Consider the following 16,197-nt stretch of genomic DNA (forward strand, 5'->3'; position numbering starts at 1 on the left):
GTGAAAAATAATGGATGTACTTTTGTGAATGATGTTTGGTATTTTCTTGTACCCACTGGTTACCTGAAGGTTTTCTTCCCATACAGAAGTTTGTTACACATGTGTACATGTGTAAAAAGGGGGAGTGTGGGATATTTTCATTTAGGGACTGGAAGAAACCTGCCGCCCCAACTCAGATGTTCAATCTGACCATTGATTGACAGTTTTAGATTTAACCTGCTCCATATCTGGGGATAAGATACTGTTTGATTAATGTTGACATGTTTCTAATATTGATTGAGTTATAACAGGTAACACAGATGCAGAATCAATGGCCAAGGGGCTACTGAGAGAGGTAATTCCAGAATGAGAATGAGAAGGTGAACTGTGATAATGAAAACAATTTAGTAATATTTCAACAGGTATTAAAGTAACTGAGGTTTGAAATGTAGAAAGAACATATTACAGCTAAGTTAAAACATAGTAATGTAATGAGATATAATTTAATTTAGACAACATCTTGTAACTAGCCTGGTAAAGAAGTAAAAGCCATAGACTGTTTAGATCACTATGGGGATGTACATTTAATTTAAATTCATAATAGAAAGACATTTGATGACAGTATGTTGGATGTCTGTATTCATTTTTCAGCTTGATAATATCCAAGCAGTGACAGGTAGAAGCAGTCTTGCCTGGAAATTATTCACTTTGTCAGTATCATGATTTTAGTTGTTTTTAATCCATAACATTAGTGTGTTCCATTACCAGAGACATTAGCAGTTCATATTATATTTAGATTTTAAATGGGATCTCAAGGATTTCATTTATAATAACACAGATGCTTGTCAGAAATTCAGAGCTATTGAGATATGTTATTTAGTTCACCTGAAGATGTTGGGGTTTATTTTGTTGACACAGGCCAAGTATTAGAATTCTGAAGCGGCCTACCAGTGGTGGGTCAAACACCTGAGGGCCCAGAAGCACTGAGCGTAGACTTGAGGGGTGGGTATCAGATTTCTCCACACAGGTTCCTGACGCCAAAAGGGGGACCCGAGGAGCAGGAGGCCGACACAGCGGAGTTCGTCTGGCTGAAGGTCGTCAGGCCTACGTGGCTCAACCCCAGGTTCTCCGGCCTCTACAGAGTGACCCAGAGGACATCTCATGCCGTCCGCCGAGGAGCAAAGGGGGACATCTGGTACCACTGGAGCCAGTGTGCAGCGGGGAAATCCCCGGCTAGGACCATGGACGACATCCGGACGGACCTGGCTATCATCAACGCGGACATCCCTACAGCAGACGACTTGGAAGCAGGCATCAGCGGGCTGGGGGACTTCTCGAGGCAGCAGAGGAGTCTACTTCTCTCTGATCAGAGTCATCAGTTCCACCTTTGAAGGAAAGCATCTCCCCCTCCCTATCAGCTGCCCTTGTTGGCGTATTCCTTTGAGGGGGAGGGGGGCCCTGATGATTCAACAACACGCAAGGATGCTGCTTTCTGGCACTCAGGCTCTCACTCTGATAGTTTCTTCACTGTCATTGGAGGTTGTTTTCTGTTCCCAAAGGTTTAATGAAGGGGGACAGACACAGTCTCAAAGAATGACAGTAGTTGTGTTTCAAATGTCTTATGTGTGTTGGTCTCGTGAGGCGAGACCAAAAGGGGGAAATGAAGGATTAAGTTGAATTATTTGAAGTATTAAAGTAACGTATTATGGCAGGAAAGTTAAATCTGGTATATTCATTTTAATGTCACCTTATATATTATATTCATGTGTGTTAAATTTGAAGGGACAAAGTATATTTTCCCTCCCTAATATATTGAGGTGAAGTCTTTGTGTTTAGAGTGGGATGTGAGCAGGGGACATCCTAATTTGGGGATAGCTCCAAAACTCTGGAATGTTTCCCTCATAAAAGAAGAGGGTGCGTTACACATGCTTAGGGCAAATGTGTGTGTTTTCATTGCAGTAAATATATGTGCTGCATGATTACTGTTCAACTATACCTCTGTTTTTATTCTTTCATGTGTGGGTACTAAATGGCTACAAACATTGTGGAGAAATTAGCTTAAACATGTTTTATTACTCTATATGAAATGGAAGCAGCTTTTATGATAGGGACGAGAGAGCTGGGGGAGGGGACATTCTTCCTAAGATTTTCAGCATGTCAATTATCAGGGAAATCTACTTGTTTTCAATAGATGTGTGTGGTTAATTACTTTGTATTAATAATAACAGTATGTGTAAAGGAAGCTGGAAATATACAATGTGAAACCTTTTATTTGAAGTAAAGATGTGAACAATAGCTCAAATGGCGGGAGGGGCTGTAGGACAAATGAGTGTGTTCTCTATATTAGGCCTGTGTGAAGTTTGACTATTTGAAAAGCATCTCTAATACTGCTTAAGAGCATAGGTAATGTGTTCCTCGTTATTATTGATATGAAAGTGATTTACATGTATTACGTATATTTAGCCAACTATAACAACTATATCTTAAAACATACTTTTAACTTGTGTGTGGTAACATGAGGGGGGAAGATGGACTCAGGGACAAAGGGCCATAAAGGGGATGTGTGTGTTCTGGCTGCAAGATGTGAAATAAGATAAGGAAACTTATTGTTTAGAGCAGGTTCGTACCAGACACCAAAAGGTGTCTGGTCTTCGTCAAACTGAAAGAGACTTTTTGTTTCCGGGTTTCTTCTGCTGTGTCGCACTGATTGGGTGCGACAGGCCATGTGTTGGTCTCTCCCAATAAGATGACCTCTGGGGGAAAGCACGCACACACCTCCTCCTGTGTTTTAGTATAAAAGCCTGTGTTTTCCTTTGGTTCGCGCTCTTGTTTTTGACCGGCCGTTCCTGAGACCTGTCTCACAGGTGGTAGAACCTGAGCCCGGAGTACTCTGCAGAGTGCTTCGTGATTCCTTTGTATTTGTATTGTTACTTTGTATTAAATAAAACAAGATTATTGTTTCACTTGCATTCTGTTGTTTCTTAATCCCTTCCTTTTTACGAATTTACCCAGCTTACCAAACGACACGCGGAGACGAGGTTGGTTTTAAACATCCTCCAAATCTCCAACAGGACGCAGAGGTGCTACGTTTGTGCGAAGTGCTGAAAGTGGACAGAAGAGAGACTGTTCAGGGCTTTCGTGAATACAAGGAAATCAGGGCATCCCGTACGCCTGCTGCCATGGAGCATCTACTAAAAGCAGTCCGAACCATCGCTGTCTCCACTAGTGAGTGTGAGCGGGCATTCAGCAGCATGAATGATATCCTTACTGCAAAAAGGAATGCTCTCTCTGTCAGCCGACTGTCCAGTCTGGTTTTTATCAAATGCAATGGACCACCGCTAGGACAGTTCAATCCAGAAAAGTATGTGAGGTCGTGGCTGGCAAAGGGAAGGAGAAGTGCTGATGAAAGAGCCTGTCCAGCTCCAGCCCCTGATACTGCTGTCCCCAAGGCCTTCTGGAGCCTTTTTTAACAATGTGAGTATGAAACAATACATAATAATATTGAAATAGTAGATATAATGAACACATACAGTATATAATGTTTCTCTCTCTCTCTGTCTCTCTCTCTCTCTCTCTCTCTCAGGTCTCCATACAAAGTGCTACGTCTACATCCCATAGACCAACGTCTGGATTCCCCTGTGTCCTCCCTGGCAGCTCCATTGATTTCCTCTCTCCTTTCCTGCTGAAAGATGGTGAGTGTACTCAGGGACGAGGAGTCATTTAACCAGCCGCCAGTAGGAGTCAGGCTTTAGTTTATTTTATATCCATAAAGAAAAAGTTAATCTGCTTACAGTTCTGTTTCATATGGATGTTGAGAGGTATCCATATATCTCTTCATTTTGCTCTCAAAGTGCACCAGATTGATGCATCTAACTTCAATATTTAAATTTTTTTTTATAAATGTTATCAAATGTTATAAAAATAGCAGTTCTTTTTTTGGCACCCTGAGTCATTTTTAAGTACAGTGAGCCTTTCTAAAATATACAGTAAAGAGACAAACCCACCACCATTATAGGATATACAATGATTTTGAGCCAAATACTTGTTTTTGGGCTGTATAAATAAATTGACTTGAAACAGTTGCTGATTTAGAGTACTGGCACCTTTTTTATTCCAATTCAAGCACTGACTACTGATAATGACAGAAAGGCAGAAAGTGTATTATAAAAATAATAAAAATCTTAGCAGAAATGTCACTGTCCTTTTGTTTTTAACAATGACCACAATATAATAATTGTAATAAACCAAATATGAACAATTGAGGAAAATGGGGAAGAACTGATGATTTAAATATTGAAGTAGAAGCAGTAATGTAGTGTGTGCATAAATTACTATTGCAAGAAATGTGTTCATTTTCTTAATTATTAAGAGTCAATTTTTTTTGGACGAATGCTCTTGGGCCAGTGGTTACAATGGTGGGGCCAGTGATAATGAAACTCTATTACCCTTAATGTCTACCTCTGCGCAATGTGCCCTCTGGTTCTCCATGAGAACGCAGACGCGTTCGCACACAGACCTTGGCCCAGGGTGTTATTATACGCTTTCCCACCGGTTCCTGGACCGAGTGCAGGAGGAGAGACTGACAGCGGTCTTAATAGCCCCGGAGCGCACGGGAGCGTCCTGGTTTCCATGCCTACAGCGAAGGCTGTCAGGGACGTTTGTGGGCATGGCCCCTGAAAGGGAACACTTAGAGGAGCTTGGCCTCTCTCAAGATGTTGTCGGTACCATTCAGGGATCAAGGGCCGCGTCCACATGAGCATCCTACACAGCCAAATGGACAGCGTTCCAGCGTTGGTGTGTAGGGAAAAGCCTGGACCCCAATACGTGCCCCCTGCCTCACGTGCTGTCGTTCCTCCAGCTGTTGCTGGACAGGAATTTGACTTATAGCACCGTCAAAACATATGCTGCTGCAATTTCATCTTGCCACATAGGTTTTGGTGTCAGCACGGTGTTTAGTCACCCTCTGACAAAACGTTTTCTACGAGGAGTACAGAGACTCAGACCTGTCACACTGGCTGTGTCACAGGCGTATGTCTCCTCTGGGTTGGATCCCCCGGAGAACATCAAAGCACCAGAGGGATTTCAACCTCTATGGCTTTACACGGAGGACAGTGGAAGACATTTGCACTCTGACACACTCAGTACTGAATGTCCTGTCAGAGTGAGTAATGTCGGGGATTCAACTGTTTGCCCTTTTTCCTGCCTGTCGGCACTCAGAGAGCTGCCCTTTCCCCGCCTCTTTTATCGTTTTAAACAAGTGGGACTTTGGTCTCTACTTTTTATAACGACAGGTATTCACCTTCATTTCCTCATGGAGAATATTCATTTTTAAATGCTATATGTCCAGGGACTTTGATGCTCCATTACGCATGGCGCAATGGACATGGGTTATTAATTGAGTAGATATGTTTTTGTGCTTCTGGTATGGATGGACCAGTGGGGCGTGGACTACATCCTGCTTTGCCCTTAACCCAATAGCGATAGCCAGAGGGAGAAGCCTTATACGAAATAGAACTGGGGGTACGTACTGTAACCCAGCTTCTATGAGTATAGGCGCAGCCCTCTAAGGTTCGGGCCCCACTGGCTCTGCGAATTGCTGAAGAAAAGCTGTTTGTGTGGGAGCAGATTGTCGGGCCTACTTCCAATTTATACGGAAGTGAGGCCGTAGGTGGGGCCCACATCATAGGTGGGCGTGGATTAAGTCTGTAAATGCTGCGCATGCGCAGTGGGATTATCCAATAGCGATAGCCTTAGAGGGCTGCGCCTATACTCATAGAAGCTGCATTACAGTACGTAACCCCAGTTACTGATCCTTTGTCAAGGCTCGCTGCATCTGATATTGATAAGGCATTCTTAAAGGTGGGGTAGGTAATTTTGGAGAAACCAGCTTGAGTGCGCTAGCATTTGAAAATACACAACTGGAAAAAATCTGCCACTTCCTTACAGAGCCCCTCCTCCAACATACATTAACGTGCACATGACCAATGAGGGAACGAGATAAGTGTCTGAATGTGACAAGTTGAGAATGATTAAATGTTGAAACGTCTCAGAACAGAAGACACAAACATAAACATGCTCTAGATATCAGTACAAAAATGACCAACACCAGTTTGGATTCCAGAAAGTTAAAGACTTACTGCAAAGCAACATTTGTTCCTAGAGTAATAATACTGAAATATGAATTATACTTGACCATTTAAAAATATAAATATATGTTCTTCCTTGTAGGTGAGTAAGGGAAAACTATATCCAATATGATATGCAGGCTGATATGTTTTGAAAAGCATCATTATAGATGGGGTAATGTAACATTATTATTTTTACTTGGGTCATGGCTTCCTTTTATGTTGAAAATCACCTGACCTCAACACAGCTCCCTCTAGTCCGCTGGATATGTCCCATTATATTCAATATTACAATGCTTTAAGCTTTTCATGTCATAAAACTGAAAGACTTCTAAGGAGTTTTCACCTCTCCTGATGGAGGGTTTGTTGGATTTAACTCATGTTCAGCCTTTACTTTAAGACAACTCTGTGTCTGGTTGACTCTAACCATTGCAACTGAGTTACAGTAAGTCAAATATGTTTACTATGGAATGAAGGACACATGCTGAAAGTCACACAAAAATAGATCTGTGTGCTGATGTAGAAATTGCATGGTCTTATTTTTATCTTGGTTTTATGGAGATCATTGATAGACATGCACCCCTGCATAATTTTAGAGTAAAGGGACAAGACAATCCTTGGTTTTTTGCTGAACTGTCTAGTCTCCTACATGAGAAAAACAAGGCCTGGGCAAAGGCTAGGAAATCAGGCTCAGAGGTAGAATGGCTGCGTTTTAGCCAGCTAAGGAATAGCTTCACATCACATGTCAAAAGTGCTAAATTGAAGTACTATTTGTCAGTTACCACAGAAAACCTAAATAATCCTATGACATTTTGGAAAGCCATAAAATCGATATCCACCGGTGAGATCCGTAATGAGCTACCTCCGTGCCTTACCACAGCATCTGGCTCTATATCGGATAGGGCCACCATGTTAAATTGCTTTAATAAGCATTTTGTGTCCTGTGGCTCTCTGTTTGTTTCTGTGACTAACTCTGCTTCTGTGAACACCACAGTCTGTGACTCTGAACAATGTGGTCTGGGAAACCCTTTCAGTTTGACTCCTTTTACTGTTAATGTTGTTCATGAAGCATTATCTAAGTTAGATCCAAAGAAACCGGCTGACCCGGACAACGTAGAACCTTTATTTTTAAAGATAGCTGCAGATTTTATTGCTCCACCTCTTACTACTATTTTTAACCTCTCCCTCAGCACAAATGCAATTCCAAAAGTATGGAAGTCAGCTTATGTCTTGCCTTTGCTAAAATGAGGGGAGGCAACTATTTTAAATAACTATAGGCCAATCTCTAAATTGTCAGTTCTGGCGAAGATGCTCGAGCGACTTGTGAGTGAACAAGTAAAGGAGTTTTTATGTAAAAATGATATCCTGTCTAAACATCAGTCAGGCTTCAGAAAGCAACATAGCACCATCACTGCGACAATGAAAGTGGTGAATGACATTACGAGTATTTTAGATAATAAGCAGAGTTGTGCAGCTCTATTTATTGATCTTTCCAAAGCGTTTGATACCGTCGATCATCGCATCTTAAAGCAGAGGCTACTCAGTATTGGCCTATCCAGCCATGCAGTGGGGTGGTTTGTGAACAACCTGGTCTCACCCATAGACTGTATATATAAATGGACGTAGGGTCCGTGACGTCACCCATAGGATTCTGCAGAGTTGCCTAGAAGCCCTTAGTAGGCGGAGTCGGCCACTAACGGCTCGACAGTGACGTCAGAGTTCAACTCCCGCCTACTCCAGCCTGCTCCAAATAAGGGCAAAGAGGCGGAGCTGAGGCGGGACCTCCTGCCACCTAACTGGAAGTTCCAGAGCTAGCTGAAGCTACAAAGCTAAGCTAACATGCTCCCCATCTACACACTGCCGTCGCATTTTACGTTTCTAAGGTAAGCGGACATGAAACTATTCAGCAAAACTATAATTAATAATCTAAGTTATTGAGTTTTTAGCATAATACTTCAGAATCTTAAAATCCCTTAAAGTTTGTATGCAATTGTGCTAAATTCAACACTGGAATCAAGCAAATATTAATATGCTTGCATGACATTAGTTATTTATATTTTGACATCACTTAATTATACGTTTAATACATTTAGGTCAAGCTAAGGTACATGTGATGGTAGCTAGTTAGTGCTCTTACCTGTGAGGCCTCCTCTAAACAGCATAATAACCAGACTGTATCATTAAAACTAAGTACCAGTTCTAGATCCTTGACTTTAGACAAACAATTCAAAAGACAAAATATATTTAAAGACCAATCTTTATTTGAATGTGCCTCTTAACCTGATATATTAGTTATACAGTAATAGTATTGACAATCTAAAAAAACTGAGCAACTCAACAGTCAACTTTATATTTCTTATTGTCTAAAGCATTTATTATTTTCATTTTTCCCCTCTCATATTCAGTGTGGACGGATTGAGACAGCGCGGTGTCCAGAGAGCTGCAGAGACTTCAGGGAGAAACCTCCGTGTGATGGACGTCCTGTCTGTTGGTTTGGAGAGGACTGAGGGTATTTTGTATTTGCACTCCTTTTGTCCATTATTCTTACTGAAAATGTTAGATTACACATTCACATCTAACTGAAGATTGGCCCCATCTATTTGTGACGTTGCAAACTCTGCGGTACAAGGCACAAGTGATGTGAAGCTCATAAAGTGAGGCAAATAGAAATAATCAGCTGATTGAGTGTATCAGTGTAGATGTGGAAATAGGTGCATTCGATCAGCTGACTGTGTTTTCACAATAAAAGTAGTTTCTTAGTGAATGTCCTGTACTGGTCTTAAAATCTCATAACATCAGCTTTTAATGTTCCTCTTGGATGTTCTTCTTGACCCTCAGAGAAGGAGAACATGTTGAGTCGTGTCTTTCAGGCATGTCCTTTCCTCACAAAAATTACAGGAAACATAAAACATAAAACATATTTTTTTGCAGAACAAGTGTATTATTTATGAAAGCGGTGTGTTTGTGTGTCTAGGGGCTGTAGACAGGGCCGGACTGGGACAATAAGTCAGGCCAGGAATTATACACCAGCCAGGCCGCTACCAGTTTTCTTTTGTGCCATTTTCTTGGATTTATTTGTCAATATTTACAGCGTTGCTGCCCATAGTGATAGCCCAGAATAAACATATGGACATATGTCCATATGTCCATATAAGGCATTTGCCTTCATCAGATGGAAAGTGTCTTGACCAACAACTTAAGTATTTCTTGTAGCTATGCAGGGCATGCAAGCGAGCAAACAAGAGCAAACAAACAAGTGAAATGAAGAATAAAATTGAAATTGTACAATATAATATTGTGGTGGTTCATCTTATAATTCAGTCTAGAGAATGCACCAGACAGCATCTACAGTAAGACCTGGAAAAATCTAAATGTTCTAGGGCGAGGCCCCCCAAACCCTTCGTGCCATTTCGTCCGCGCACATTTTTCAGGGCAATCTCTATTGGGCTCAGGGCCATCTGTAAATTAGCTTAGATGGCCCACACGGCCATCTCCCAAAATCCTTAATGTCATGCACTGTTAACAAATTAAGAAAGTACTCAAATTTCACTAACCGCAAAACCGCATTCATGCACCGTCTGTTTCAACCGCAGAGCGAGTCACAATAGTCCGATATATAAGCATGAAGAATTAACAACCACGGCCGGGGTCAAGTTGTGTTCCCTGGATGAACTGAGCAGGCAGAGTCCCTGTAGCTTCATGGAGCAGCTAGCAGAGAGACAAGAAGCTAACAGCAGCAGTCACTTGACAGAGTGTGACCACGCCCCAAATGTATGCAAAAACGTTAAGACCTAATATAAATAAAAGGGTCGTGTTAGAAAACAATTCACTCACAGATCCATAATCATGAAGGTGGAATTTAACTATATTCATAATAATATTTGTTGCAGTCAGGGGTAGAAACTTGTTTTTTTCTGCTGTAAAGTTGGGCATTTTAACATGGGGGTCTATGGAAATTGCTCCTTTCTGCAGTCATCGCCTATCGGCCAATATATGAATTGCAGTGTGTGGCACTTCCGTATTGGCGTCCCAGCTCTTCCCCAGAGTTTGCCGCTTGGTCTCACCAGAATGCATGACTCCACCACGACTCCTTAACACCGCATTGCGTGGTGGAGTCACGAACTTTGCTACATTTACGTGTCTGCACCACGCAAACAACGCCAATGTGAAGTGAATGAGGCTCCTTTGTCGTGGTGCACACACGCATTTCTACAACGTCCCGCAGTGAGCTTTTATTCTATAAACCGTTTTTAAAATCTACTTTATAGCTTGTAGTAACTCACGGGAGGCCTCTTTTATTTTATTTGTATTTTTCGTCAGAATGTATTATGGTGCATTAGTTACGAATTTTTGTTCTCAAAAAACAGTGCATTGTGTGTAATACAACTGTGATTTGTATTGAATTAGTTTTTAAGGAAGGCCAGAGCTTCAGCTGTGTCAAATAGATTGTTCCCTTTAGTTAACGTTTTTTAAAAAAAACATTATATTCCGATTTGATCATGTCCCCTTTATTGTATTACGGAGAGCAATGTGAGCGTCCATTCCCATTGGATAACGCAGGATTTTACACCCGGAAGTAAGTATTCTCTTTACTGATTTTACAGTGATATCTGCACAACTCAAAAACACCAGATTGTCCTTGTTGATTACACAACATTGATTGGTTTAAATTGTGTGCAATGCTTTTGTAATTTTCCCCTTCGATTCGGAGAAACAAATATTTGTTCAATTTAGGATGGCCGAAGACACTACACTACCCAGAATCCTCAGCTATTGTTCCGCTTTGCCTCAAGCTCTGTGATTGGTTGACCTCCAACTGCATTCCATATGAAAAAAACGTTTCGTAAAAGACAAAATCATACTTTATTCAGCAGTGCTTGCTTTACTCTTTGAAAGTCATCACATGAATGCATTGTAATAAATGGTTTGGCTGCATTAAATATTACACATCTGTCGTAGTTCTTTATTTATCTTCAGAGATCTGGCCTCAGAATAGACCGGAAACTATTCTTTTACCGTTCTGTTTTAATTTCACAATAAAGTTAGTAGTAATCATTCGTTTTGATATTATTGTTTTTTATTAACTACTAGACTGCTGGGTCATGTTAAGACCATCTTTTCTGTGTTGCTGTGGGGTTTTTCCATCGCTTTTGGGTTACGAATATCAAAACAATAACAGAGTATATTTCTTCGTAAACTAAACCAGAAACAGCAGTCTATTTTATTTTGTTAACACTGTAAACTTGACAGCTTTTTAACCCGCACCTCCTACTGGTTAAAGCACGTTATTACACGTTTAGAGTAATTGCAATGCAGGTAGATTGTGTTGCTTTTTAATTGCTGTTTTAAAATGCGTTTTTCTTAATGTCTTTCATTTTTGAAAAGCACTTTTGAATTTGTTATATTTGATGAAAACATTTAAATATTAAGAGTACATACAAAATAGTGGGAAAGTAGAAGGTCAATGATATAAATATAGAATAAAAAATATCAAGAAGATACTGTAAGTGATCTCTACAATAAAACAGTTTAGTGCCTGATAGGAGGATGTGCAAAACAGACAAACTAAAAAGGCTTTATTTAAACATTAAAGAATGCTTTAGGTTAAGGTCTTCATTTAATTTAATTTCAAACCTTTATTTATACAGATGAATCCCATTGAGATCATTGATACATTTTTCAAGGGAAACCTGCTCTAGTAGTTCCACATGAAACATAAAAACATAAATAGAACAACAAAAGGACATCATACAGCATCATTTACATAATTATCCACATAAACAGGTACCAATAGGTTCCGATTGAGTAGCATCCAACCGAGCTTTAAAAACATTTAGTGGCACCAGATTGTTCAGTTTTCTTTTAAATAAGAAAAAAGCTTTGGGGGTATCTATCTACAGATAAATATTATGCCTGACAAAGTACTTAACGTCTAATATATTGCATGGTTTGTTTTGGAACTTGACAATCAACTTTCCTGCAATGTTAACTATGTTGAAGATGTATGTAGATAGAATAAGAAATGTGCAGAATATATTTAATGCTGGAGGTATACTGTACACACATATTGATAGATGTCTTGTAATGCACTGTTGAGGAACCTGTGACCCAAGTTTTTCATTCATTGCATAACTACACCGTACTTGTGTATATGATATGTCAATAAACCTTAGAGAATCTTGAAATCTTGAAAGGGATCTGCAAAATAGCAATTATATACAGTTTTTAATTAACTATTAGTAGAGAATAACGAGTAATGAATATACTTTATAGGGATCTGCAGATAAATATTTAGTCTTCTCAAGCACCAACAATCAAATATCTCTCCTGATTGTTGGCACTTGACAATCACCTTCCCTGAATTTTACTCAGGTTTAACTAAAGTCTGCTTTAAGGGTTGTTTATATTTCACATCATTAATCAGAATCTGTAAAGTAACTAAAATAAATGTAGTGGAGTAAAAATACCAGGTTAACCTGAAAGAGAGCCCTCAGGATTATAAAAGACCCCCATCACCCCAGCCACAAACTGTTCTGTCTGCTGCCGTATGGCGCAACAGCCGCATTCTAGGAGAGGATGTGGCTGTTGTGGAGGACTACCTGGGAGTGCACTTAGACAATGGGCTGAACTGGATGATCAACACTGACGCTGTGTACTAGAAGGGGATGAACAGACTCTATTTTCTGAGGAAGCTGAGATCCTTCCACGTGTGCAGCAAGATGCTGGAGATCTTCTAGTTAGTTGTGGCTAGTGCACTCTTCTTTGCTGCGGTCTGCTGGGGGGGCAGCATAAGAGCCGGTGACACCAGCAGGATCAATAAACTGATCAGGAAAACTGGGTCTGTCATCGGCATCAAGCTGGACCACTTTGAAGCTGTGGTGGAGAGGAGGACACTGAACAGGCTGTTCCATCATTGATAACCCCACCCATCCTCTCCACTTGCAGCTGGACAGTCAACGAAGCTCCTTCTCCAACAGACTGCTGACAAGGACCGATACAGGAACACATTCCTGCCCCACTGCAATAAATCTGTACAATAAATGACCTCTGGCTGGAAGAGAACTCTCTGCTCCATAGTTTCTCTCGGAATAAAACCTCGCTGTACATTTTACACATATATAATCTGTTCAATATTTAATATTCCATATTCCATATGTCATATATTTTTGAATATATATATTTGCATATATAATATCTACATGTATATTTTCTATTTCAACACGTATATTTTCTTTTATTTTCTTTCTATTCTTGTTTATTTGTAGTTTTGTTTTATTGTAAAATGCCTTGTCTTTTTTGCTGCTGCAACAAAAACAATTTCCCAAATTGGGATCAATAAAGTACCATCTTATTTTACCGCAGCATCCGGACTAAAACCACCAGACTCAGGGACAGTTTCATCCCACAGGCCATAAGACTATTAAACACCTGAACTTTGAAACAACATCCATAACATTCATCTGGCTGCTAATTAGACATTATTTATCTAATATATCATATTCCAATCACTTGTATAGACTTATTGCACTGTTTCACTTTTTACTATTTCACTATTTTTTTATATATCTGTTTTCTTGTACTGCACTGTTGGAGGAGCCTGTGACCTAAGGGGGGGGGGGGGGGGGGGTTGAGTTGATGAGTAGTGCAGATATCACTGTAAAATAATAAATGTAGTAAAGTTTGTGACTCCACCACGCAATGCGGCATTAAGGAGTCGTGGTGGAGTCGCACATTCTGGTGAGATCGGGTTGTTTGTGAACTACCTCTCTGAAAGGTCCCAATGTGTTCACTTTGATGGGCTCACTTCTGAGTGGTTGAACATTGCTAATGGTGTTCCCCAAGGTTCTGTTTTAGGTCCACTTTTATTTTCCATATATATCAACAGTTTAGGTGAAAATGTGGATGAAGCTACTTTACATTTGTATGCGGATGATACCGCGATGTACTGTGTAGGTCCCTCCATTAAGGAGGCTGTTGTTAAATTACAGGCTGTTTTTAACATTGTTCAGACTCAGCTCTCTGAACTAAAGCTTCTTTTAAATGTTGATAAAACCAAGGTAGTGCTCTTTTCAAAAGCAAAAAAGACTCCAGAGACTGCTTTGGATATTGTAACTGTGCAAGGAATAATACTTGAAGTGGTTGCCTGTTACAAATACCTTGGTATTTGGCTTGATGATTGTTTCACTTTTAAACTTCAGGTCAATAACCTGCTTAAAAAGCTGAGGGTTAGACTAGGTTTCTTTTTCAGAAACAAGTCCTGTTTCTCTTTTGAAGCCAGGAAAAGGCTAGTCACTGTTACCTTTTTACCTGTGCTGGACTATGGTGATCTGATCTATATGAATGCACCTGCCCATTGCCTGAAGAAGTTAGATGCCGCCTATCACAGTGCACTGAGATTTGTCACAAATTGTAAAGCACTTACATATCACTGTACCCTGTATACCAAGGCAGGTTTGCCATCACTTACTGTGCGGAGGCTCAGTCATTGGTACACGTTTATTTATAAAGCTTTGTTGGGTAAACTCCCGTATTATATCTGCACTCTGATCACACAGAGAGTTGCAAGCAGCTATTGTCTGAGATTGCATGATGTTAGATGTGCCAAGGGCAAGGACTGTCTTAGGTAATACAGCTTTTAAGTGCGCAGCGCCACTTGCTTGGAACAGTCTACAGCTAAAATTGAAACTATGGGTATTTGTAAATGTAGCTTGTAAATATGCTGTATGATATCCTCTATTGTTTTATGTTGTTTTATGTTTCATGTGGAACCTAATTGCCGCAGCTCTCCCTTGAAAAAGAGATCTATGATCTCAAGGGACAATCTGGATACATAAAGGTTTGAAATGAAATGAAATGTAAGTACCATATAAGAAGACAAAGACCTTTAAACAACCTCAAAGACCTTATTGAAGATTATATTTGATCAGTGCCTCAAATTACAAGAACGGAGATTTTTCAGAGTCTAGTTACCTGTCCTTCCACCTTTTTATAGCTGCTAGCCCAAAAAAAGGCTACCCAGCAATACAGGTCCTTAAACTGTCAAACAATTAATTATATAACAGTTCTCAAACATCCTTAATCCCCGCAGCTAAACTCAAATGAAAGCTTTTAATTTAAAATGTGCCGACCACAGAAGTTGGATCTCACAGGAACTTAGCGTTGATCTTTCTGAGAACAGGGACTTCATTCATCCCAACTCAGCCGTGACAAAGCTCACAGAGCTTGAAAGAAAATTTCACTTGATTTCACTAACACCCCCCGCCTCCCTCCCTCCCGTCCCGCTGCAGGCAGCCTTGGACCTGTAACAAACCTCTAATACATTTACACCTAAATAGAGAAAAAAACCAATTGGAACTATTACTCAAAGTCAAGCTAAAACAAGCAGGGGGTTTAGCAATCACACTCCAAGGTCAAAGGAAAGCAGAGACTCACCTTTCCACTGTCACTGCTAGGTTAGGGAAGGGATGTTGTTTCCACACCAGCTGACTGCAGTGTTTGCTGTAGAAAATGAACACGGAGGGTTAATCCTCTATTTCCCCGTTATGACAAGCTCCCAGCCACTCTCTCTTTGTTTGACATTCTTTAGGGTCACACCCAGTCCAGCCACAATTACCTGGGAAGGTAGAGGTAGGTTAGCGGATTGCTACAACACACCTACACGCTTTTTTTCTGCCCTCAAGAGATCTGATAACCTTGTTTGCGTTGTTCCTGATAAAGTACAAAGCAGGTTCTCCCCCAAAGCAAACTTTTGAAGAAAGGAATAAGAAAAAGGCAACTGGAAAATGGTGCTGACTTAAAAATTATACAATTGCTCGTCTTAGCCAATCCTACATTACATTTAATTTATAATCAACAAAATGATCAGCCAAAGTTCAGCTGTTGTCTGCAAATAATGGCCCTTCAGATCCCTTAACCAGTTCAGCTGACTCATCATAGGACACTCATATTTACACTAAACCTGACCACACTGCTTTCAGCGCTAACACTTGTGATTCATAAAAAGATTTCAGTGTTGACACTTCAGATAACACTGCAACTCCTATTACAGCTTACTCCGAAAACCCTTAATCTGTTTCCATTCTTACAGTTTATC

At 40.3% G+C, this 16,197-nt stretch overlaps 1 protein-coding gene across 1 annotated transcript in view; it reads right to left on the reverse strand.

Annotated features, from left to right (window-relative positions):
* cers3a (ceramide synthase 3a) overlaps nt 1-15,890 on the reverse strand; it is a 53,545-nt gene extending 37,655 nt beyond the window's left edge. The window contains exons 1-2 of the mRNA XM_079665336.1: nt 15,718-15,890; nt 15,537-15,602 (exon numbers count right to left, since the gene is read on the reverse strand). The gene's annotated coding sequence lies outside the window, so the exon portion shown is untranslated. The remainder of the gene's footprint in view (nt 1-15,536; nt 15,603-15,717) is intronic.
* Between the last annotated feature and the right edge of the window lie 307 nt (nt 15,891-16,197).

Source organism: Notothenia rossii, assembly GCF_949606895.1.
Source record: "Notothenia rossii genome assembly, chromosome: 2".
NCBI classification, from domain to species: Eukaryota; Metazoa; Chordata; class Actinopteri; order Perciformes; family Nototheniidae; genus Notothenia; species Notothenia rossii.